Here is a 26,765-nt window from a genome sequence, read left to right as displayed (position 1 = left end):
TCTCTCTATTGAATTTCTTGTTCAGATACCGTTTTGCATATTTCATTCAGCTTTCTCTGTCTAATCTCTTAGATTGCATTGAGCTTCTTTAAAACTTATTATTTTAACATTTTATCTGACATTTTATCCACTTCAGTGTCTTTGGAATCTAGTCCTAGAGAGTTTAACTTTAGTAGTTGTCATATTACTTGGTTTTTTCCATATTTCTGTGTTTCTAAGTTATATGCACATCTGTTTGGATGGGTGTTTGCTTTTATGTGATAACCTTCTTGGAAATTGGCTTTCTCCTAATGTGTGTTGGGGTACCAGTCTGTTATGTAATGTTGTTTGTTTCCCACTAGACACCATAACGTAATCTCCTTGTAGCTTCTTTGACTGTAATTCATTTTTTGGGGGGTACAGAACATACTGTATTGTGATTGGAGAGAACCACTGTCATGGTAGGTCTTGGAAGTAGCAATTCAGGCAGATATGACATAGACAGCAGAGTATGTGGGGTGCATCCTCTCTGATTAGTCTGACAATAGGAGTGGTAGCCTCATCAGGGTTTCAGAGTTTCCACAGGCACTGTTGATATTGGCTTAAGTTACTTAAGAGTGATACTGATGTTGTTTGCTCTTGTCTTGGGGAAGGGCTCTTGTTCTCTAATTGGATATTGCTGCAGATCCAGTTGCTTCATGGATAGTGGTGGGAACCAGGGAATCACAGTTCCTCCTCTGTAACACTCATCTGTAGTCTTATCAATAATGTATGATCTGACAATGTGTGTATATTAACTGTGTAGAGGCTCCATGTAGGTGCTGTATCAGCAATTATTTGTCCCTCTCTCTTCTCCTACTGTAAAGGTGACTGGTTGGTTGTGGGACCCACACCAGGTGCCACATAATTTATAGAATGATAGCTTTCATCATACGTTTACTCTTTTCTCATCAAAACTTGTTCTTCAGTTTTTAGTGACTAGGTAACAGGTGAGTCCTGAAGTTGTAGGGTCAATATTTCTTCTGCTTTTCTTTACTGTCTTTAGACAGTTACATGTGAAAAAGATAATTAAGTCAGGCTTTTACTCTTCCTCCTTTACATTTTATTTTGTATAAGAAAATTAAGCAGTGCATTTATTTAAGCATCTGTGATAGAAACAAATAATTTAACTAATACAGCTATCTTTTAATAAAGTGCTTGAATGTTTCATGTTTTTGAAATTTTTTACTGAGGAGATTTAACTATTAATTGAAGAAAACATGTATTTTATGTGTATTTGAAAATCAAATAACTGTATTGTCTTCAACTTAAATTTATAATATGGAATTTTCCCCAAAGCACAGAATGTACTTTGTGTTAAAATGGATTAGCCTATTCCTTGGACAGTCTATAAAAAGACTAATGTATGCTTTTTAAATACTATTATTTCAATAAGCCAAATGGATATTTGATACTTGCTAATTTTTAATGTACTATTGTTCTTAATTTAATGATGAATCTAGAAGAGTTTAGATTTAGTAAGTGATCTATAACATAAAACCATTGCTACATACCTCTAAAGTGAATTTCTTTCTAATCATTTCCAGTGCCAGTTTTACACTCCATTTGCTGTCAGTGAAAATGTGGGCAGCAGATACACCACGTATTGATCATTACCCGAGTTCACCATATCATACAGGAAAAGTACATTAGTATGCCGCACAGAAAATCTTAACACACATAAACAACCACTTAGCATTTTTAAGAACATATTCGACTTATTGATTAGCTTAAATATCTTTAGTCGAGTGAGACACCCATGTAGATTGCATACATTCACTGGCTTTTCAGAACAAGTGCTGCTTACACTGATGAATGAGCCTTCTCTTTATATGTCAGACCTTATACAGTTTTCCCTTTTCCATTGGAATCCCTAAATTTTGACACAATTAAATTATTCTCAGGGTTCTTCAGATGAAGTGCACTCTGGAAAACAATTTTTAAAGCCTTGTTTGCATTTACTTATGTCTGGTGTTCTGAGTCTCTTTTCCTGAAGTTTATGGTGCTCTTCTTAGTGCCAAGCCCATGCTAGAGTTGGGGGAGGGAGCATGCTACTTTTCCTGATTTATCTCTATCTTCTTCTGTAGGTACTTTCCTTTTTATTTTGCTCAAATCAGATTTTAAAATGTATATTCTTTTTCTCACTGGAATAGTTTACTAAAACTAGGAAATATCAAAGTAATGTTTAGTTTACATACATACTGACCTAACCTTGAGAAAGTGGTACTGAGAGGTAATATAGATGAGAAGAAAATGAGGCAAGTAAATGTTTTCAATATACAGGATAAAAAACATATAAATTCAGTTTTTCTTTTAGTCTTTAATGAACATTAACTTTGGATACAGTCCAGAATCAGTATATTTTAAAAGAAAAATGTTCTATCTACCTCTGAACAATATAGAGCTAGGAGCTTAAAAGTCTGATAGTTCCCCCCTCTCATTTGTATCCTAACAAATCCTAATCTCTTTGAAAAATCTTGAGGGGAACCCAACAACACAAAAACAAACCCACAAAACCAAAAACCCAATAATTTAAAGTTATGATTCCTTTATACACTTAAGACCCTGCTTGTTTAACAACCTTAGGTAAATTTTTTTAAAGCGTGCTGCTCCTCTCTGGGCATTGTGTCTGTCTTAAGTCATTCCTTCTGGAATGCAACTATCTTAAGACAGTCATTCCCATTTATTTAATTTTAATTAATTTCCACAAGTGTATTTGTGGAATTTGTTAAATAGTACAGCATACGCTTCAGTGTCTATTATCGGTTTAAGTTTTTTACTGATTACATCTTCATAGAGCACACTAAAATCTGTACCTCTAGTATCATGTTAACATTTCTCCTTTCCCTACCATTTCAGGATATCTTGATTCTCCTCACAGTGAATGTCTGGAACCAAAGGCATCATCTTTTACCTAACCTGTTTTCACCAGCCTCTTTTCTATTATCCTTTAGGGTCTTCATCTGACAGGTAGGAATTTACTTTTTCCTTTTCTCTCACCCATTATATCTGATTTGTCAGTATATGATTTTAGCTTTTGCCCTTGACAGTTCTGTACCATTTCCAAAAGCCTGCTCCTTTGACAACCCTGTTCCTGAAATACTTCAGAAATCTTTGTAAGATATCAAATATGTTTTATATATTGCTGTCAGTTTAATCTGCCTAAAAGTATTGCTTTTACCCCCTTATTTTCCTATATAGGAACTGTCAGTGGTCCCACTTTGTCCATAGATAAAAATTTGTAATCTCCAACTTTGTATTTAAGGTTCTCACATAAATTTATCCTAATGTACTTCTGTTATGGTTTGGATATGGAATGTTTCCCAAAGGCTCGTATGTTGAAGGCTTTATCCCAACGCAGCAGTGTTCAGAGGTGGGGCTCTTGGGAAGTGATTGGATCATGAGGGCTCTGACCTCATCAGTGGATTAATTCATTCATAGATTTATAGAAGGTTGATGGGAATTTTAAGAGGCAGACCTAGTTGGAAGGAGCAGGTTACTGGTAGCATGCCCTGAAAGGATATATCTCAACTCGGCACCTCCCTACCCTGATTCCTGGCTGCTGTGAGGTGAACAGCTCTACTTCACCATGCCCTGCCTGCCATGATGCTCTGTTTTGCCAAAGGCTCATAGATTGAAATCAAGAGCCAAGATAAATCTTTGCTCCTTTGTTTTTCTTTCATATTTTGTCAGTGATGAAAAACTTACAACTGTGTAGGCTTTCCCCCCGACTTTTTTAGTAAAAAAAAGAAAAACAAAACAAACCAAAAATTGTTCTCATTTTTGTCAGGATGGTCCCAATATACTGAGCACATTTCTGTATTTCTATATTCTTCCTCACGTACATCTATTTTTTCTCCTTTTATTTCTTTTTTTTTTTCCTCATCCATTGGTCACATACTTTTTATTTCTAACTCCTCTGAAATTTCTGAGTGGTGTGCACCACTATTAATTTTCTGAATTCCTGTTTCCTTTTTTGTTACTCAGAAGGTACTTTATTTATTTTTCACTTGAGTTGAGGTCCTGCACTGCTAACTAGATTTTAAGGGACAAGAGGAGGTACCATGTTATATTCGTTTGAATCTCTTTCAGGCTAAGTACAATTCATTACAAATGCTAACACTTTTTCCATAAATATTGATTGTCTGCACTCAGGCAGCGTTGATAAAGACCTAAGAGAGCTATGGACTCTGCTTTCATGAACTTTATATTCTGGAAAGGAGAGAGAGGTCCTATACCTACTTTCATTTACCTGTTTAGTGACAATTGAGGAACATTTTTTTTTTATTAACTTTTTTGATGAGCAAAACCCAGTAAATAACTTCCCTTTTGTGCTGTCATTGGAATATATAATTTTTCTTGTTTTAAATAAATTTCAACAGGGTAAATTATTTTTAAAATTACAGTTTTTCAGTGGTCAAATTATTCTCTTCTCCTAAATATATGTAATACTGATATATTCTATGCTTAGATGAATTCAGTGGGCAAAATAATGGAATGATTAGTATATTCTCCACATTTACACAGTGGTAGTAAATGAATATTGTTTGTGTTATATAAATCTATATGAAATAACTAAAAAATGATGACAGTATTTTTAAAGGAAGATTCCTTGAACTCAAATGATTAGCACTTCTTCATTAATATACTAAAACTCTTTCATAGTAGAATAAGACTAAAAGTACATACATTATTAGATACTTTATTTTTTAAATTAATTTTTAGTAGTAGTTGGACACGGTACCTTTATTTTATTTTTATGTGGTGCTGAGGATTGAACCCAGGGCCTAGCATGTGCTAGACGAGTACTCTGCCACTGAGCCACAAACCCAGCCCCAGATACCTTATTATTTTAGATTTAATATTTATTTTAGTAGCTAGAAGAGCATCACATATTTCATAGGTATGATTTTTTTTGAGGTTGTTAGAACTATAGAAAGTTAATGTTAAAAGAAGGGCAAAGTATGCAGTAAAACTAAAAATTATTGTATTTGCAAATGTAAAATCATAATTTACATAAATGTTACAGTTAGGAACATTATGAATGTAAATATGCCTTCTCTATTCTCAGTCCTGTAATGCCATTCTTTGTCCAGTGGGAGATGAAGAGTGATGTTGAGACTGCTGTTTAACCTATTATAACAGCTTTAAAAAAATTAAATAGCATTGATGTAAATCTGAGAGGGAAAAGAGTATTCAACTCCATTAAATGACATGAAAAGCAATGGTAAGAATAACAGGCTGGTGGGTGTGCATTAAAGAGTGAAATCCCTAAATTCACATGCTAATTATAAGCACAAGGACAATTGCTTCCCACATACTTAACTGTTGTATATTTTCTTTAGTCAGAGTGTAATTTAGAGTTCCTGTCTTTCTGAATATGACTTTTAGCTTTTCATTTCATCTTTGCATATATATTTACAAAAACACAATTGCTGGACCCTGGTTTTGGTGAATATTGGTGGGATATTAACCCAAATGCTACAGAAATAATTCACGTGATTGTTCCTGGATTATTGTTACTGTGTGCCTTACCTGCTTGCTTCCTTTTATTAAAATGTTTAGTGGTAAAATTAAAATCATTTCAACATATTTGATCCCATTTTACTTGCTGTGGTTTACCAATGACTTTAAAGCTTAGATGGTGGAAAGATGCATTGGTGGTACTATTAAGAGTATGTTTGTTTAGATTATTAGTTTTAAAAACTGATTTGGTCATGGTCACTGGAAAGATGCATTGGTGGTACTATTAAGAGTATGTTTGTTTAGATTATTAGTTTAAAAAACTGATTTGGTCATGGTCACTGTTGTTTTGTCATAAAAGTACTATATTATGCTTTATTTTACAGTTTTGACAATTTCAAGTATTTGAGAAAGTTTTCTGTGAAGCTTATATAGTGCCTTTTGATGCCAGTTTTGTAGTATGTTTTTTTGATTGTTAAAAGGTATGTAGTACAGATAGCCTGTATGTAGAAGGTTGCTGGCTTTTACATTATAGAGTAGTAGGAAAAGCATAATACTACTAAATTATTTTTAAAACTTTGTTTTTAGAAATAAAAATACAAAAACTCCACCCTTTTGTAATCTTGCCATTTTTTAATTCTTAGGTTTGTTTTTTTAATTTAGCTTTTAGTAACTTGTAATTTAAGATCACAGTTATTAGGTGTATTTCTGCATTTTATGTATCGCTCCCAGATGCTACAGTATTAGTATTTATCACTGCATATTTTATAAAATGTCAGCCTTCTGTTGGCTGTTCACACAGCATTGTTAGTGATCAAAGACACAACATAAAGAAGAGGAATCTAAACAGTTGGCTTATTTTTGTCCTTCATTGTGAAAAGTCAAATATTACCATCATATAGCATTACTTCGTTATGAAAAGTCAAATATTGCCATCATATACATGCAAAGAAATGTCTTTCTTAGTGAAATAAAATATTAAAATATTTAATGCAAGAAACCCAGTTAATAAGAAATAGCTTCTAATTTTACAAAGTTTTCCTTGATAAGGAATGAGGATGATGTATCATGTACAATATTTAATACTTTGCTAAATGACAGTGTGGTGTCAAAAAGCCACATAGTGTTTGACATCAAAAGAAGTTATTTCAACTCCTAATTTTGTTACACAAATACATTCTAGAAAAGTGGTTATTAGTTTTAGTGTATGCATTGTTGAGTTGTATGTGATCTAATTTATTAGTTTTTTTTTTCTAAAATTGGCTTACTTTTGTACTTTAAACCTTTATTGACTTAAAGGTCTGTTTATTTCAGTGATTTCATTATCAAGATAAAAGTATAGAATGGGAGAAAATTTTCAAAGCTTGAAAAGAAATCTGTAAGAATAAAAATCTTGAATGATTTTAATCAGCTGTTGGGTATGCCCAACACAGCAGTTGGTTCAGTCAATTTTACGTTTTGGGATGGTTTTATTAAAATGAGCTGCTGCTTTCAGTAAATCATTGAGAAAGATGCTGGCTTTATGCATGTCCTTTGGCTTGGGGGCAGGGTTTACAATTGCAGCTTTGTAAGTCAGTAAAATTGCAGACAATGCCTGAGTGTCTTGAAAGTTTCTGTGTTGTCAGTGTTGTCAGTGTGGGCATTTGGAAATAAAAGTAGAATGAGAATTTAGACAAAAATCTGACTCATATAAATGTACTTTTATCATACTTACAGGAAACTTCCTTTTCTAATTCAAAAGTGTTAACAGATAATAGTGATTGAAGTACCTTTAATTTCTTACACAGTTGTATATTTTTTCAAATGATTGAAAGTTATTTTTTTGATTGGCGAATTAGATCTCTGGAAAGCTTTTTGAAAGATAGTCTCTGGATGAGTTAGAGACCTCAACTTTTTGTCCTGATGTGTGCTATACTTCAGCTATCCAAAGTATCATCTGTAGATCAACATTACTGGTGTTGGGTGTACCTGAGAGCTTGCAAAAAAAATAGAGAATCTTGGGTTCAGTCTCACACCTTCCTGTATCAGAATCTGCATTTTATCAAAATTTCCAGATAATTTTTACAAACATTAAAATTTTTTTTTTAATTTTAATTTTTATTTTTTTTATTGTTGGTCGTTCAAAACATTACATAGTTCTTAATACATCATATTTCACAATTTGATTCAAGTGGGTTATGAACTCCCAATTTTACCCCGTATACAGATTGCTGTATCACATCAGTTACCCTTCCATTGATTGACAAATTGTCTTTCTAGTGTCTGATGTATTCTGCTGTCTGTCCTATTCTCTACTATCCCCCCTCCCCTCCCCTCCCCTCCCCTCCCCTCCCCTCTTCTCTCTCTACCTCTTCTACTGTAAATCATTTCTTCGATTTGTATTATCTTGTCTTACCCCTCCTTTCCTCTTATATTTGAAGCACTGCCATATGCTTCTCATTTGGACCTCTCATTTGCTTTTTGTGTATATATGTTTTAATTGTTTTTTTTTTTTTTTTTTTTTTTTTTTGGCTGATATTGGATTTGGTCCTTTATAGTTCGGATATTACAAGAAGCACTGGAAACTCCCACCAGAACTTTAGTAGCACCCAAGAGTAGGCAGGTATTTAATATAGAATTCATAGGCATTTTATCATTAAGCAATTGCAATTATAATAAAAAGTAGATACTGATTCTTTGTGGAAAGCTTCATGTTACCCTGGTATACTGTTAAGCAGGTATTTACTTTTTTATTTCTCCTGCCAACACTAGTGTAGTAAGCATTTCCATAGTGTGTTCTATGTGTATTGTCCCTAGAAGATGCCCTAAAAAGCATCCCATGATAAAATAGGCTTGTGAAGTACTGAATACTTGGCTCTCCTGAGGGGAAATCACAGTATACGTTGACATATTGAAAGATCTGAAAACCTGGTGTAACTTATTTTAAATTCAGTATTTTTTATATTTACTTGACCTTAGGATCTGTAAAAATACAAAACAAAAACAAACTTTATTGTTTATTTCTTTAGCATGGACATAAACTGGCTTCTCTTTAAATTTATTGTTATTTTTTATCAAAATAAGGGATGGGAACAAGTTTTGAAATTGTCACATGAAACATACTAATATTGTTAAGGGTGAAAGGTACCAGTACATTCATTAAAAGAAAAGAAAGTTACCAAATAAATAAGCTAACATTAATCTCAAAGCCCTAGAGAAAAAACAAATCAATACCAAAGACAATAGGTACAGGAAATAATTAAAATCAGAGCTGGTATCAATGAAATTGAAATAAAGTTTAAAAATAAATGAAACAGTATAACTTATTAGAACAAATAAAAAAGAATTTAAAATCAACAAAACAAAGTTGGTTCTTCGAAAAATAAATAAAATTGATAAACTCTTAGCCAAGCCAATGAAGAGACAAAGGGAAATAAATTCCAAGTACTAAATTTGTGATTAAAAAGAAAATAAAACCACAGGCACTATTGAAATAAAGAGGATAATCAGAAGTTATCTTGAAAATTTATATTCTAATAAAATGGAAAATCTTGAAGACATCAACAGATTTCTAGAGACATATAACCTACCCAAATTGAATCAGGAGGACAGAGAAAATTTAAACAGATCAATTTCAAGCAATGAAATTAGATACTATCAAAAGCCTGCCAATAGGGACTGGGGCCGCAGCTCAGCGGCAGAGTACTTGCCTGACAAGTGTGAGGCACTGGGTTCGATCCTTAGCACCACATAAAATAGACATGCTGTCCATCTACAACTACCCCCCCCCAAAAAAAAAAAAAAGCCTGCCAACAAAGAAAAGCACAGGAGCAGATGGATTCTGAGCTGATTTTTTACCAGTCCTATGATGAAGAACTAACGCCAATCTTTTCAAATTATTCCATGAAACAGAAAAGGAGGGAACCTTTCCAAACTCATTCTGTGAAACTAGTATCACCTTGATACCAAAACCAAAGACACATCAAGGAAGGAAAACTTCAGATTAATAATCCTGGTGAATATTAGATGAACATTGATGCAAAAAATCTTAATATCCTGGCAAATCATATACAAAAACACATTTAAAAGACAGTGCACTACAATCTAGTGGGGTTTATCCCAGGGATGCAAGCTTGGTTCAACATATGGAAATCAGTATAAACGAAATTCACCGTATCAGTAAATGTAAAGACAAAAATCCTTGTGATCATCTCAATAGATGTAGAAAAAGCATTTGACATAATTAAGCATTCATTCATGTTCAAAACACTAGCACAACTAGGGATAGTAGGAACATACCTCAACATTGTAGACACTATATATGTTAAACCCAAGGTCAACATCATTCTAAACAAAGAAAATCTGAAAGTGTTCCCTCTAAAAAAACCTGGAACAAGACAGGGATGCCCTCTTTTATCACATCTATTCAACATGGTCATTGAAACTCTAGCCAAAGCAATTAGGCAAAAGAAAAGAGGTACAAATAGGAAAAGAAGAGCTCAAACTATCCCTATTTGCTGATATGATTGTATATTTAGAAACCCCCAAAAAAACTCCACCAGAAAACTTCTAGAATTCATAAGCAAATTCAGCAAATAGCAGGATATAAAATTCACACCCATAAATTAATTATGTTCCTATACACCAATGATGAATCATCTGAAAGAGAAATTAGGACAAGTATCCTATTCTCAGTAGCCTAAAAAAAAAAAAAAAAAAAAAAACCTCTACAGTGAAAACTGCAGAACACTAAAGAAATTGAAGGGGATCTTAGAAGATGGAAAGTTCTCCTATGTTCTTAGAGAGGCAGAATTAATATTGTCAAAATGGCTGTACTACCAAAAGTGTTCTACAGATTTGATGCAATTCCTGTTAAAATGCCAATGATGTTCTTGATAGAAATAGAAAAAGCAGCCATGAAATTCATTTGGAAAAATAAGAGGCTCAGAATAGCCAGAGAAATCATTAACAAGAAAAGTGAAACAGGAGGCATCAAGATCTCAGGCCTTAAACTATACTACAGAGCTATTGTAACAAAAATGGCATGGTATTGGTACCAAAACAGACACGGAAGACCAATGGAACAGAAGATAGAGAAACCCACACACATACAGTTATCTGATACTTGACAAAGGTACCATAAACATATTCAACAAATAGTGCTGGGAAAACTGGAATCCATATGTAGCAGAATGAAATTTAAATCCAGTTTTTTACCCTGGACAAAATTCAAAATGGATCAAGGACCTGGGCATAAGACCAGAGACCCTGTGTCTATTAGAAGAAAATGTGGGTCCAACTTTCCCTCATGTTGACCCAGGAACTGAATTCCTCAGTAAGACTCGTAAAGTGCAAGAAATAAAATCAAGAATAAATCAATGGGATGGCATCAAACTATAACGCTTCTTCATGCCAAAGGAAATAATCCAGAATGTGAAGAGAGTCTACACAGTGGGAAAAAGTCTTTGCTACCTGCATCTCAGATAGAGCATTAATCTTCAGGATATATAAAAGAATTCAAAACTTTAACACCAAAGAAATAACTCAATGAATAAATGGGCAAAGGAACTGATCAGATGCTTCACAGAAGAAATACAAGTGGTCAACAAATATATGAAAAAATGTTCAACATCAGTAGCAATTCAAGAAATGCAGATTAAAACTATACTGAGATTTTGTCTCCAGTCAGAATGGCAATTTTCAAGAATGCAAATAATGATAGTGAGGATGTGGGGGGAAAAGGTACACTCGCACATTGCTGGTGGGACTGCAAATTGGTGCAACCATTATGGAAAGAAGTATGGAAATTCCTCAAAAAACTTAGCATGGAACCACCATTTGACCCACTTATCCCACTTGCCAGTATATAACCAAAGGCCTTAAAATCGGCATTCTACAGTAATGCAGCCACATTGATATTTATAGCAGCTCAGTTCACAATAGCTAAGTTGTGGAACCAATCTAGGTGTCCTTCAATAGATGAATGAATAAAGAGAATGTGCTATATATACCCAATGGAATATTACTCAGCCATAAAAAACAATGACTTTAAGACGTTTACCAGTAAATGGATGGATCTGGAGACTATCAAGCTATGTGAAATAAGCCAGTTCCCCCCAAAACAAATGTTCTGATATGTGGATGGTTACACACAATAAGGGGGTTGGAGAGGGAAGAATTAAAGTATACTAGATTAGAGAAAGGGGAATCAAGGGAAGTAGGGGAGATGAGAATAGGGACCAGAGTAGAATGAATTGGACATAACTTTCCTTTGTTCATGTATGATTACACAACCAGTGAAACTCCACATTATGTACAACCACAAGAATGGGATCCTAATTAGAATAAGTTATACTCCCTGTATGTATAATATGTCAAAATATACTCTAACGTATATCTAAAAACAAATTTAAAAAGGAAGCTTTGCATTCTGGTGTACAAGAAAAAAAAATAAGGTACTAGTTAGCTATAGCCTTTGTGTGCTTACGGGATTAAATATGCAGATATTGTCGAGTTAGAAAGTATTTAAAGAAAGTACATATTAAACTGTTTTTAGTTAGATATGGTGGATAAATGGATCGAATAAACTGGGTGAGTTCCTAGTTTTCTGCCACGAGGAAGACCATGAGCAATAGAACAAGGTGCACATTTTAGTTGAATAAATGTTTCCTGAATCTCTGCTAGTGTAGGCTTTGTCATTGGCCTTTGGAAAAAAATAGTGAAAAATATATAGTTCTCTCCTTTAGTTGCTCATTGGGTTGAGTATACTATATATCTATAAATATATGAAAGCCAGAATCTAGAACACAGGATTTTCCTTGGGGATTTGTTGTACATAATGTTGCCAGAATACCACATTCTGGAGTGCCACAGATGGGATACAGCTATAGAGATAGGGACCTCTGATTAAAGGAAATGGAGGAAAGAGTATTTATGTGAGAGAATTTCAAAAGGAAAGATTGAGAAGATAATATTCTCAGAAATCTTATAGCTGAAAAAGAAGACTCATTAAAAATGCAGAATACTTAAAACTAGTGCTAGTCTCTGGAGTAAGACATATTGGGCTCACCTCCTGGTTGCTTCATCTTGCCAGGCCTTATGTGTTCTTCAACTGTAACATGGGAATTATAGAATAGGAAAAACAGTAGATGTCTGGCTTAAAAAGAACCTTTTAATTAGAAGTTATTTAAAATTTATGGAAGAGTTGTAAGAATAAGAGTTACATAGATTTTTCCCAGATTTACCTACAGTTAACATTCTACTTTATTATTTGGCATTAGGTTACTTTGTCCTCCCTTCCTCCCTCTACATACACATGCACACTTTTCCTAAAACATTTGAGCAGAGATTGCATACATCATAGCCTTTTGTTCCTAAAAATACTTCAGTGTGTATTTCCTAAGAATAAGGGTATTCTCTAATGAATATTGTTTCATGATTAAGAGTAAATTAAAACATTGATAACAGTACTTACATTTTAACTATCGCCTATATTTCAGTTTATTTTTTCAGGTGACCCCGTGATATTCTTCAGAGCATTTCCCCCTTCACTTATCCTATCTAGGGTCTGTGTTTGTCATTTCTGTTTAGTCGTCTTTAATATTTGGAATGGTTCTTACCCAACATTGACATTTTTCACTAACACAACCTTCTATTTTCTGAATGTCTACCTACCAACCTACTAGTCTTCATTTGGGAATGTCTGTTGTGTCCCTGTGATTAGATTTGGATTATGCACTCCAGCCACATAACTACATAAATGATGTCACATTGGGAGGCACATTGTTGATGTTAATTGTGACCACTGGGTCAGGGTGTTATTGATATCTAGTTACCATTTTTTTCTCTTGCAACTGATAAACAGCCTATGAGGAAATGCTTTAATACCATGCATATATGCCCCTCACCAAAATTTCCTTCTAGATTTAGCCTACAGTGATGATTTTTGCCTAACCCAGTTTTCTCTTCAATGGTTGCAAACTTTATTTTCCATTTTCAGACGTCTTTTCACATTCATCGGTTTGCATGAGCATTTTATTGTAAATAAAAATGATTCTGATAGATTTACTTACTTTTATCATTGATGTGAGCTCATTGCCCCTCTCCCTTGGTGTATAGGTCATTTCTGTACTTATTTTGGTGCCCTAATTGTCTAGGTTTGGTGAGGTGAAGTGAAACACTGTGAAGGATTGTCTATTTGTTTACTTTCTTTCTGGTAAAACAGTTTGTTGCAGGATTATTTTTTTATTTATTCTCTCTCAGCTCTGGAAACTTTCATTTTTCTGGAGATCCCTGATTGTCTTTAAGGAGGCATGATGTTAGGAGATGAAGATCTTGGTATGAGTGTGCTTTTAGGTAATTTTTAGAGAACAGGGCTAGGAATTGCAGGCTGTGTGTTTGTGTATGTATGTGTGTGTACGTACGTACATGTATACATCCATACTGAAAAACATGCATAGGCACATGGATATTTTAGGAATCAGTTTACACCAGTATTTCTAATTCCAGTTCATCTCTATGGGATTATTTCTTGCCTTCTCCCTTTTCATATTTGTCCCTTCTTTCACAGTTGGCTTTCAAAAACATCAGTCCATATATTTATTTGCTCAACTCAATTATATATCTAAAATAGTTTTGGGATTGTCTGTTGTGTTTCCATGATTAGATTTAGATATCTAATCATGGAATTTGAAATTGGCTTATCATACCATTATTAAGAAACATCTCTACCAAAAATAGTTCAAGATTTGTTTGAAGTTCTTTCTCATTACCACATTCCATTCTGTGGGTATATATAATCAAATGCTGTACTCATATTACTTGGTTTAATTATTTCTTTCTTATCCCTTGAGTATGGATATGATATTAATTTGAAATGCAGTTGGGTTGCTTTAGTTTTTCACCTTTTGTGCCTTCATCTCACATCCTAGTTTCAGTTTTTCAATATGTAGAAAGTTATTTTTCTTGAACTTTTCTGTTCTACTTTAACTTCAGTATCAATTAGTCTTACTCCATAAAAGCTCATTAATTTTTTTATTGTTTTCAAATTACATTTTTTAAATGTATTATATTACTTTTGATATGTCCTAGCCCAAAACAGGATACTTTTTTTCAGTTGCTCACCTTCCTTTGTGTCTTTTAAGAATGTTTGTTTTCCTTTATGTAGGGTTTGAATATTTCTTTATTCCCAAGTATCTTATTTTTTCATTAATACTTTAAATCAGACTTATCCATTATATGCTATACTTCATTATTATTTGTGATCAGACTATTACTGATTTTTGTATGTTCATTTCCTATTCTACCTTGCTGAATTCTTTTGCTACTTAAATTTTATCACTGATTTTCTTGGATTTTTCAGGTATTCCATCAGCTCATCTGCATATAGTATTATTTCTTTCCTAGTTTGTTTTGCCAGTAACTTTTTTCTTCTAGTGGTTTTATTTCTTATAAGGTATTATTTTTGATGTTTCGAATGCATTCTCTAATTCAGTTTCATCAAGGAGTATGTCCAGAATAAGGTAATATTAGGCATCATGGGCATTCTTGCCTTGTTTTTGAACTTGCTGGGAATGAGTAATGGTATACTGAGAGCTATCAATGGGAGAAGAGACAGCGGGAAACTGCTTGAGATAATGCAGTGTTCTAAGTGCTTCATGGGCATCACATGTATTGTCATACATAATCATCTGGATTAATCTTTTCATTTTAAAGCCAAATTTATTGAAGGAATTGTTTACATCAATTTTCACCTTCATTTCCTTACCTTCCAAACAAGCACCAATAATGTTACTTTTGAGGTGACAGATAATGTCACCATTGCTGAGTCTAATGAACTTTTTTTTATGTTCATTTTACTTTTACTCTTAATAACATTCAATATGGTAGACTATACCTTCTTCTAAGTATTTTTTCCAAAACTCATTGTGTCTACAAAATTGCGTTTTGTGCTTTTTCCTTCTTAGTCTTCTTCACTGGTTCTTGCTTCTTGCATTAATGTGTTATAGGCTTCTTCTTTTCAAATTCTGGTCTGTCTTTTTAAGCTCCATATTTCTAAGCAAATCTGTGGCTAAAATTACCATCTATGTTAGTTTTTCTGAGTGATATCTCTAGTCTATACCTATATTCTGAGGTAAAAACGTACGTGTTCACCTGCCTGTTTGCTGTCAGTTTTTACTTTGAGGTGACTAAGTCACTTCACAACATAAATTCTAATCCCTAGATTTAAGCAAATAGTATCATAATATGTCCCATTGTATAAGGAGAAAATCTGAGTTTTTTTGTTTTTTTGTTTTTTGTTACCAGGGAGTGAACTCAGAGGCTCTTAACCACCAAGCTACATTCCTAGTCCCTTCTTTTTATTTTTTGAGATAGGGTCTCTCTAAGTTGCTGAGTCTGGCTTTGAACTAGCAATCCTCCTGCCACATCCTCTCATGTGGCTTTTGAGTGTTAAAAGTGAGAAGATCAAATTGCTTTTATAGCACTTAGTAAGATTGAAAAAAATGGGAAGAGACTGTAGATGGGAAACTAGTTAGGAAGCTAGCAGATAAATAGCAGCTTAGTTTTAAGAGGTATTAAGTGCTTAATATTAGGTAGGGTATGGTATTGGAGAATGTTTTAGTCAGCTTTTTACACTGCTGTGACCGTTGTGGAGGAAGAAAGATTTATTTAGGGATCACGATTTCAGAGGTCTTTGTCCATAAAAGGCCATCTCCATTCCCAAGGGCTTGAGTTGAGGCAGAATATCATGGTGGAAAAGTGTGGCAGCTCAAATGGCAATCAGGAAGCAGAGAGAGACTCCACTCACCAGATACAAATATATACTCATAGCCACGCCCCAATTTCTACTTCCTCAAACCACACCCTACCACTTGAGTTACCACTCAGTTAATCCCTACCTGGGGATTAAATCACTGATTGGGTTAAGACTCTTACAACCCTATCATTTCTCCTCTGAACCTTCTTGCATTTTCTCATATGTGAGCTTTTCAGGGACACCTCACATCCAAACAATAACAGAGAATAAAGATAGAGAAATTTGAGATACACCATATTGTTCAGTAGGATATAGAGTAGAAGGTTTGGGGGGAAATGTAATGAGTCCTGTATTTGATATATTGAGTATAATGTGTTGGTTTGGGCAATCTGATGTAGATATTTAGGGAATGATTGGAGATGGTGAATAGGTTTCTTCAGTGATGGTATCAGAGAGCATATTGATGTTCAGAGGAGCACTGAGAAGCCCCTTGAACCAACATACAACTCACTGGTGAATTCTGTTTGTGTATTATGTGTTTGTCAGTCATGATCTGGATCTTTGAATACAGGTCAGAGCTAGAGATATAAATTTGGGAAACTTTCACAATGGGAACTGATAGTTGGATGAGACTGGTAAATAAAACAACAGCCGAGACAAAAAAAATTAGGATGGGGGTGAGTAACATAAGAAAGCAAGTACCCAGGGAGTGAGGTTGTGGCTCAGTAGTATAGCGCTTACCTAGCAAGTGTGAGGCATGGGGTTCGATCCTTAGTGCCACATGAAATAAATAAATAAAGGTATTGCATCCATCTACTAAATGTTGATCATTGTAGTGCTAGTATTTTGCTAGATTTTGAAGAAGTTTATGAAATGGAAGTAAATGATGATTTAAAAAAACTAGGATTGTAAAGTGAATTAAATATAGGAAATAAAAATATGCTCAGGTGCTTTTGACAATAAACTTTAGGAATCCTCTGGAATCATAGTAAAACCGCTCCTGATTTTCAGATAACACTCAGATACAAGAAACAAAATACTGGTAAAACATGGTAAGAAGTCAGTGCAGAAATGTCACTGGAGGCTGTATAGCTGGACATGGAGCTGTCATAGGACTCTCATTTTTGCCACCAGCAAAGTGGTACTTTTAAGTTGGGCTGTGGTTTCACTAAGAATAATGAACTGGGACCATTTTATTCTAATATCAGAAAAAAATTATATATACTATTGATGTTGTAGAGTATACCTCACCTGTCAGAATCTGGCCAAAATAGCAACTAATAGTATAGCATGGTTGAATTACCGAATCAATTTGGTAAAAGAATTAAAAATGTGAAAATGTCACAGATATTCTGAGAAGGGGTAGAGGAATGTTTTTCTCTTTTTATCAAAGCTTAGTGCTTAATGCATTGTGTAGTGTTGGTGCCTTTCAATAAAGACTTAACCCACTGAAGAAGACACAGAAATACAAAGAGATAATCATGGATTAGGAAAGTGAACATATGAAAACAAAATCAGAGACATTTTTTGTGTATATCCAGTGAGCTTTTTGAGTTTTTTCATAAAATCTAATGAAATGTTCATAGATCCACTTGGATGTCCTACATAGATTGTTCTATATGAAAAACAACAATTTTGCCCCCTTCTGTTTCTTTCCTTTTTACTCAATGTTTTTTTCCTCCTCTGTCTTGATCTTTTAGTACAGTCTTGAGTATAGTGGGAATAATGGGCATCTGCATTTCATATATATATATATATATATATATATATATATATATATATATATATAAAATTTTTTTAAAAGGAGCTTGTAATGTGATTTTTACTGTAGATTTTTTGGAAAGATACATTTTGTTCACTTCATCACATTTCCAGTTAATAATTGTTTTAGCATTTAATCTCATGTGATGTTGAATGTTATCAAAATAATTTTTGATCTATTGAGATGATGCTATAGCTTGGCTTATAATGGCTCACCTACTATGCAGTATTAACAGATAATCCCCACTAAACAGGGGATTATAAAGTGAGATGACAGAGATGATTGTTAGCCTGTTTGCCAAGACCAGTTATTTTTCTCCTTGATTACTGTAGGTCCTGTCCGGATTTTGTAGGCTTTGAGAGAACTGTTGCTATCAAAGTGAGCAGAAATCAAGGTCTGGGAGGGGCCTGTCAAAATGGCAAATGTAATCTAGCTCTTTGTTTTGCCCTTTAAACACACCTTGGTTTCTTTTCCTTCATAATCTCTGAAAACTGTAGGTTTCAAATAAAAAAAAAAAACATAGAGTTGTGTCAAGTTGTTAGATTGCTAATGTGGATTTACATAATGTAGAGTTGGAAGTAAAGATTGAAGAGAGACTGTAAGCCACTGGAGGTCATTATGTAAAGCTTTAAAGTGGATTTAATTTTATTCCATTTTTATTCAGTACCATATATGGAAATTAAAAATTTTTTTCCGTAGTGCAGACTAGTTATTGAGAAAATATTTTAAATTGCAGTTTGTATTGATGGATGGTGATTACATCCACCTTAATGCTATTCTTTGAAATCTCCTGCCAATAATGAAGGTTTAAAACTTATTTTCTTCTGTAAGTAGTTACCTGACTTTTTAGATTATTTCTGTGGGAAAATATCTGTATATTACTATCCAAAGAGGTATTCTGGAAAATAGCTGATTTTTGATCTAATAAGTTCTAGTAGCTTTTGCATAGTTAATCATTCTCTTCAGTAAAATTGAATTAGCTTAATCAAATTCCCCTTCAAAAGTTACTTCTTTTTCAGTTTTCCTCTTTTTTATTATATTGCCCAGAATATCCAGAGGTGGAACTTTGTTTTATCTGAAATTATTGGTATCTGCCAGGATCCTTCTTTAACATAGTAACATAGTTCACTAGGTTTTGGTTATTTGTGGTTATGGTTGTTTTTGTTCAATATGGAAATGACCTCTCTGTCAAAGTATATGTTTTGATCTAAAGAATTTGAAAACCTGAACTGAACCCTAAAAAGACTTATGATAAATAGCCATATTAACTTTTTTTTTCTTGAAGGACATTGTCATATTTAACTATAGTAAACCTTTCTTAGGCTTATTTTTATTTCATTTATATATATTTCACCATTAGTATAATAAAAATTTCCTTGTAAATTAATAATCACTACTCATAATTTTAATTATTAAAATACTGCACTGTCATCCTTTTATAATTGATTACACTATCCTTATGTTTCAGATATTGGGGATAACCAAAGGTTTGAGTGAAGAATAAAGTAAAAATGCCCCATGAGAGAACACTTTGGTAAAAATTAGACTCTTTTAAGGAGTCTCTGGTTGATATTATTGGGAGGGAAAGAGGATCAGTATGATCGTGATGGAATGAGAGATCTGTTTTACTTCTGTTCTATTCAGTTTGGAAGAGGGAGATGAGTAAGATAAATGTACTAAAATCCAGAGAGCATGTTCATATGGTTTATCTTTTATTTTTCCCCAAGAGCATACTACAGAAGATGCAATAATTTGGTCAGTTGTCTACATCTTAAATTAAAAGGTTCATTCAATATTATGAAAAAGTCTGATTTCCATGTTGCATTATTGGATGTTAAGTACAGGTGTGCGTCAGTGCACCCCCCACTAGGAACATAGGCAGGAAGATTGCAAGTTCAAAGCCAGTCTCAGCAACTTAGCTGAGTTCCTTAGGGCCTTGCTAGATCATGTCTCTAAATAAAATATTAAAAGGGGTGGGGATGTGGTTCAGTTGTTAAAAGCCCCCTGAGTTCAATCCCTGTTAACTCCCTTCTAAAAAGTCCCCCTCCCTCCTTTCTGCTTAGAAGCCCCATGAGATTTGTTGGATAGAATTGAGTTAATATATACATGACAATATTTAATGGTATGCTTCCCAAAATGAAGCATACTTTTCTCATCTTTAATTATGGAGGTTGATCAAATGAATCACATAGATATGGTGAACTTTATTTTCATGCATGATCAAATGTTCTAGTTGCTAAAAAGACTATCCTTTCCCTGGTTTAAAGTATTTGTACCCAGTACACAAACTGTTCAGGATGTAATTTAACCTTTCTGGTATTATTAAAATGGTACTTTTAAGTTCTAAACATCAGAATTGCTATAGAGCAGAATTCTAGTTGCTAAAAATTCCAGCTAAACTAGACATTTTTATTACATGTAGTTCAGCACATTCCTTATAATTGAATTCTACTAAGACTTGACATCCTGAAAAAGTTCTACAGTTTTCTGATGTGCATGGTCCTTAGGATGCTATAAATTTGCTGTGGGTATTTGAATTATGTGGTTTTTGTAAAAATATTTAATACTATATGACTAATACTTGTTAAGGTTAAAGAGCCTACCTCCTTTAGAAAGAAACCATGTTGACGAGTCACTTAATGCAAAGATAATCTGAGAGGGGATAATATTGTGGCTCAGTGATAGAGTGCTTCCCTAGCATGTGTGAGGCACCTGGTTCAATTCTCAGCACCACGTATAAATGAATAAAATCAAGGTTCATTGACAAATGTTTTAAATGTTTTCTTTTTAAATTAAAAAAATATATACTCACATATATACATATATATTTTAAGTAAAATTTTAAAGAAGATGACCTGAGATTGTTAATCATATGAAGTGTGGGAAGGCTGGCCCTGTTTAAAAAAAAAAAAATTGCTGGTCAACTGCTTTAAAAAATGTGTACTTCAAAGAAAGGTCTTTGTTTAGGAAGACTAGCCTAGAAGAGAAATGTAGCAATCTAAAGATGGGTTTCGGGGATGTGGTAGCCTGGCTCTAAGTGAATTCAAAATATGGCTTTCAGCCAATTGATAGTGACTAAAGTTATGTTAAGTGATTGGTGGGTACCAAATCTTGGTTTTATTCAACTGGAAATATATTAATCTACTTAGGGTCAAAAAAGAGTAATCATAGTCCAAAGAAAATATGTATAATACTTTTTTTTCCTATGTTTTCTTTTTTCAAAATCTAATTATTCATACATGACAGTAAAATGAACTTTGACACATTATATATAAATGGAGTATAACTTCTCATTTTTCTGGTTGTACATGATGTAGAATCATACTGGTCCTGTTGTCATGTATGTACGTAGGGTAATAATGACCAATTCATTTTGCTATCCTTCCTACCCCTAAGCCCCCTCCCCTCCCTTCACTCCCCTCTGCCTAATCCAAAGTAACTCTATTCTTCCCTAATTCTATTGTGAAGTAGCATCTGCATATCAGAGAAAATATTCAGTGTTTGGTTTTTTGGGATTGGCTTATTTTGCTTAGCATGATATTCTCTAGCTCCATCCATTTACCAGTAAATGCCATCATTTCATTCTTCTTTAAGGCTGAATAATACTGTGTGTGTGTGTGTGTGTGTGTGTATTACATTTTCTTTATTCATCTATTGAAGGACACCTAGATCTGGTTCTATAATTTAGCTATTATGAGTTGAGCTGCTGTAAGCATTGATGCGGCTGAATCACTACATAAAATCAGTAGTATGCTGATTTTAAGTGCTTTGTGTATATACCCAGGAGTGGCATAGCTGGGTCAAATGGTGTTTCTGTTTTAAGTTTTCTGAAGAATCTCTATATTGCTTTCCAGAATGGTTGTACCAATTTGCAGTCCCACCAGCAATGTATGAGTATACCTTTTTTCCCCCACATCCTCGCCAGCATTCATCATTACTTGTATTCTTGATAATTGCCATTCTAAATGGAGTGAGAAGAAATCTTAGAACTGAGTTTTGATTTGCATTTCTCAAATTGCTAGAGGTTGAATTTTTTCATATATTTGTTGATGAATTATATTTATTTGAAGTGTCTGTCCCATTCTTTAGCCCATTTATTGATCGGGTTATTTTTATTTATTTATTTATTTTTTGGTGTTAAGTTTTTTGAGTTCCTTATATATCCTAGAGATTAATGCTCAGTCAGAGGTTCATGTGGTAAAGATTTTCTCCCATTCTGTAGGCTCTGTCTTCGCGTTATTGATTTTTTTCCTTTGCTGAGAAGAAGCTTTTCAATTTGAATCCATCCCATTTATTGATTCTTCATTTTACTACTTGCGCCTTAGGAGTCTTTTAAAGGAAGTCAGATCCTAAGCTGAAATGGTGAAGTGTGGGGCCTGATTTTTCTTCTATAAGGCTCAAGGTCTCTGTTCTAGTGCCTAAGTCTTTGATCCATTTTGAGTTGAGTTTTTGCATGGTGAAAGAGAGGGGTTTAACTTCATTTTGTTACATAAGGATTTCCAATTTTCCCTTTTTTTCTTCAGTGAATATTATTGGCACCTTTGTCTAGTATGAGATAGCTGTATTTATCTGGGTTTGTGTCTTCTTTTCTGTGCAATTGGTCTACATGTTTGTTTTGGTGCCAATACCATGCCTTTTTTGTTATTATGCTCTGTAGTATAGTTTAAGGTCTGGTATTGTGATGTTCCTGCTTAACTCTTCTTGGTAAGGATTGCTTTGGCTATTTTATTTTTCTAAAGGAATTTCATGATTGCATTTTCTATTTCTATCAAGAATGTCATTGGGATTTTAATAGGAATTACATTAAATCTGTATAATGCTTTTGGTAGTATGGTCATTTTGATAATATTAATTCTGTCTTTCCAGGAGCATGGGAGGTCTTTCCTTCTTCTAAGGTCATCTTCAATTTCCTTCTTTAGTGTTCTGTAGTTTTCATTGCAGAGGACTTTCACCTGTTTTGTTAGATTGATTTCCCAAGTATTTTATTTTTTTGAGGCTATTGTGAATGAGGTTGTTTTCCTAATTTCTCTATCAGTGAATTTATCACTGATATATAGGAGTGCGTTTGATTCATGGGTGTGAATTTTATATCCCAATACTTTCCTGAATTCATTTATTAATTCTAGAAGTTTTCTGATGGGACTTTTTGAATCTTCTGAATATAGAATCCTGTCATCAGCAAATAGGGATAGTTTGAGTGCCTTTTTTCCTATTCATAACCCTTTAATTTCTTTCTTCTAATTGCTATGTGAACATTTCAAGGATTTGTTTTATAGAAATGGTCAAAGAGGGCCTCTTTGTCTTGTTCTAGTTTTTAGAGGGAATGCTTTAGATTTTTCTCCATTTAGAATGATGTTGGCCTTGAGTTTAGATATATAGCTTTTACTATATTGAGGTATGTTCCTACTACCCCTAGTTTTGCTAGTGCTTTGAACATGAAGGGGTGCTGTATTTTGTCAAATTCTTGTGGTTAAGTCTGTTGATGTGATGAATTACATTTAGTGATTTCTGTATGTCTAACCAACCTTGCATCCCTGGGATGAACTCCACGAGAGTGTGGTGCACTATCTTTTAAATATATTTTTGTATGTGATTTGTCTGGATTTTATTGAGAATTTTTGCATCTATGTTCATCAGGGATATTGGTCTTAAGTTTTTTTTCCTTGATGTGTCTTTGTCTGATTTTGGTATCAGGTGATATTAGGCTCATAGAATGAGTTTGGAAATGTTTGAAATATGTCTGCTCTTGCTTTTCTTGATTGGTCGGCTTTTGATGGTATCTTCTATTTCATTGCTTTAAATTGATTTGTTTAAATCCTCCTGATTCTGTTTGGGTAGGTCATATGTCTCTAGAAATTTATTGACATCTTCAAAATTTTCTACTTTTTATTGTTTTATTGGAGTATAGATTTTCAAAATAGTTTCTAATTATCTTCTGTATTTCAGTAGTGCGCATCATGATAGCTACTTTTTTCTCGTGTATTTAATCATGTGAATTTTCTGTTTCTCTTCATTAGCGTGGATAGGTGTTTATCAATTTTATTTTTTTTTCAAAGAACCAATTTTTGTTTTGTCAATGTTTTTAATTGTTCCTTTTGTTTTCAATTTCATGGATTTCAGCTTAGATTTTAATTATTTGCTGTTTTCTGCTTTTGGTGTTGATTTGTTCCTCTTTTTCTAGGGCTTTGAGATGTAATGTTAGGTCATTTATTTGTTGACTTTTTTTCTTTTAAAGAATGACTTCAATGCAGTGAACTTTTCTGTTAGTATTGCCTTCATAGTATCCCAGAGATTTTGATTTGTTGTATTTCTATTCTTATTTACCTCGAAGTATTTTTTAAATTTCATCCATGATTTCTTCTGCTATCCATTTATCATTCAATAGTATATTATTTGCCTCTAGGTATTAGAGTAACTTCTATTTTTTATTTTATCATTGAATCCTAATTTCATTTCATTATGGTATAATAAAATGAAGGATAGTCTCTCTATTTTTTTCTTATTTGCTAAGACTTGCTTTGTGGACTATTTTTGAGAAGGATTCCTGTGCTGCTGAAAAGAAAGTGTATTCCCTCATTGATGAATGGAATATTCTCTATATATCTGTTAAGTCTAAATTACTGATTGTATTATTTAGTTCTTCATATGTCATGATAGTCATGATAGTTTTTGTTTGGGTGATCTGCCAAGTAGAGAGCTGTGTTAAAGTGGCTCAGGGGTTAAGTACCCCTGGGTTCAATCTCTAGTACTACCACCGCCCCCCCCCCCCAACAAAACAAAACAAAACAAAACAAAAAATGTTTTTAGGTGTCCCTTTCCTAGCCTTCCATGTCCTAACAGCTGAATGTTTTATTTGGGCTTCCACCCTTGGAGAATAATAGCCAGTTGCTTCATAGCCTTTTTTGAATTTTCTGTATCACAAATGGAAAACGTTAAAAATTTAAAACAACATCATGATCCTTTGGTTTTAGAACCAAAAGGCTTGGCATACTGTATTTCTCATTTTTGTGATTTTTCTCCTGTTTCATTTCACTAATTTATAATAGCTTAACATAGATTATTTGTCATAAGATTTTTGAATATTCTTGATTTAAACATTTGATAAACTATGAGACCATAGTAGTAATTTTTCTTGGAAACTTTAAATATGTTGACAAATTTTTTTGAAGAATACATTTAAAAAATTATCCTGAGGGGCTGGGGATGTGGCTCAAGCAGTAGCATGCTCGCCTGGCATGCGTGCGGCCCAGGTTCGATCCTCAGCACCACATACAAAGAAAGATGTGTCCGCCGAAAACTAAAAAAAAAATAAATATTAAAATTCTTCTCTCTCTCTCTCTCTCTCAAAAAAAAAATATCCTGAGAACCAAAAATGACATTAGATATGTAAATTAATTCACGGCTATTTTATTGTTATTAGACAGATTGAAACACTAGCACCAGTACATGTATGATACTCTTATTTATCTTATCAGAGTGTTTATTGGAAATCTACTAAAAAAGTAACCTAAATTGCAAATCTGAGAATTCAGTTGGATTGTTCATATTTAAAATCAGTACCAAAATGAGACATTATTTAAATCATAAAACCACTTTTTGTGACTTTTTAAAGATTCAATTGGATATTTTTCTAGGTTTGTAATACTGTTGTTTAGAACTAAGGAGACTTTAAAATAAAATCCTAAATACCTGTGAAATAAATGCTGACATCTGTTTTCCAAACTTCAGTCAGTGAATTCAAATTACTTTATGCTATAAAAGTTAGCAAAAATAAAATTTAGATAATACTCTTATTCCTTCTTTTATCCTCAACATACCTATTTTAGGGATCAAGATACCGAAGGAAGATATTGGGAAAAGAGTATCTTGTTTTTCTCCCACTTGGTCTTTTTTGTCTCTACCCTCTTTTTGTACCTTCCGTGCCACAAAAATTAGAAATCTTGGGAATGTAATAAACTTACTTTTCTTCTGCATTCTGTGTAGGCACCACCATTTCTCTCATATTCTTTTGCCTCTAAGTCCTATAGTTCTGTACCCACAATGCTAGTTTGTTTTTTTATTACTCTATCTCCCTTAGAGCTGTCTTTCTCACTAAGTACTTGGTAATTGATTCTCAACCATTTTTCTGTATTGCTGCTGATTAACAACATTATCCTGTTAAGATTTCCTTTATTTCTCCATGAGAAAGAGATAACAGAGAGATAAAAGGCAGTGAGATCAATAAAGGAACAGTAGTTTGGTAATAAAATGAGTGGTGGAAAAATCATGAGCCACAAGCTAGGGGAAAAAAAAAATCTAAATGATTGAGTCCTTTATTGAGCACACTCAACTCTTCTGCCTCTGTCTTTTTCTAGTTTTAATCAGTGTTGCCTTTCATTTTCTGAGAACCAAAGCTCCCTCAGAGTTTAAGACTAACCTGGGATGGTCTTTTTCTTTGGCTTTCCTCTAATGCAACCAAATACAGTTCGGACTTTTCTTTTTGAACAATTTGATCATGCAGATAGTATTTATTGGATAAAAGGTGACACCAGATGATATCACAAAATGGCACTGGATTTTCTTTTTAAGGAACTTTGAAACAAATGGGGTAATATAAGGAGTAGTTAATGAGATGCAGAAATAGAAGGCTAGAATTGAAAATGTAGAATATGAAACAAAATTATAGACAATGCTTGTCGTCTTATTATATTGTGAAAGATACCTGTTTTGAAAAGTCCCATGGCCTTTTTATTTTTTTTGGGGGGGGGCACAGGAAATGAACAAAGACTGAAATTAGCTTAAGGGATT

At 33.5% G+C, this 26,765-nt stretch overlaps 1 long non-coding RNA gene across 2 annotated transcripts in view; it reads left to right on the top strand.

The window, feature by feature from the left end:
- The window catches only part of LOC144257319 (uncharacterized), a 222,216-nt gene that overhangs the window by 59,490 nt on the left and 135,961 nt on the right, over positions 1-26,765 (top strand). For both annotated transcript variants that reach the window (XR_013344424.1, XR_013344425.1), the window contains exon 2: positions 2,878-2,988. This is a non-coding gene — a long non-coding RNA (uncharacterized LOC144257319). The remainder of the gene's footprint in view (positions 1-2,877; positions 2,989-26,765) is intronic.

Source organism: Urocitellus parryii, chromosome 10, assembly GCF_045843805.1.
Source record: "Urocitellus parryii isolate mUroPar1 chromosome 10, mUroPar1.hap1, whole genome shotgun sequence".
Classification (NCBI taxonomy): domain Eukaryota; kingdom Metazoa; phylum Chordata; class Mammalia; order Rodentia; family Sciuridae; genus Urocitellus; species Urocitellus parryii.
The sequence above is the reverse complement of the archived record's forward strand: the minus strand, read 5'-3'. Positions and strand labels throughout refer to the sequence as shown.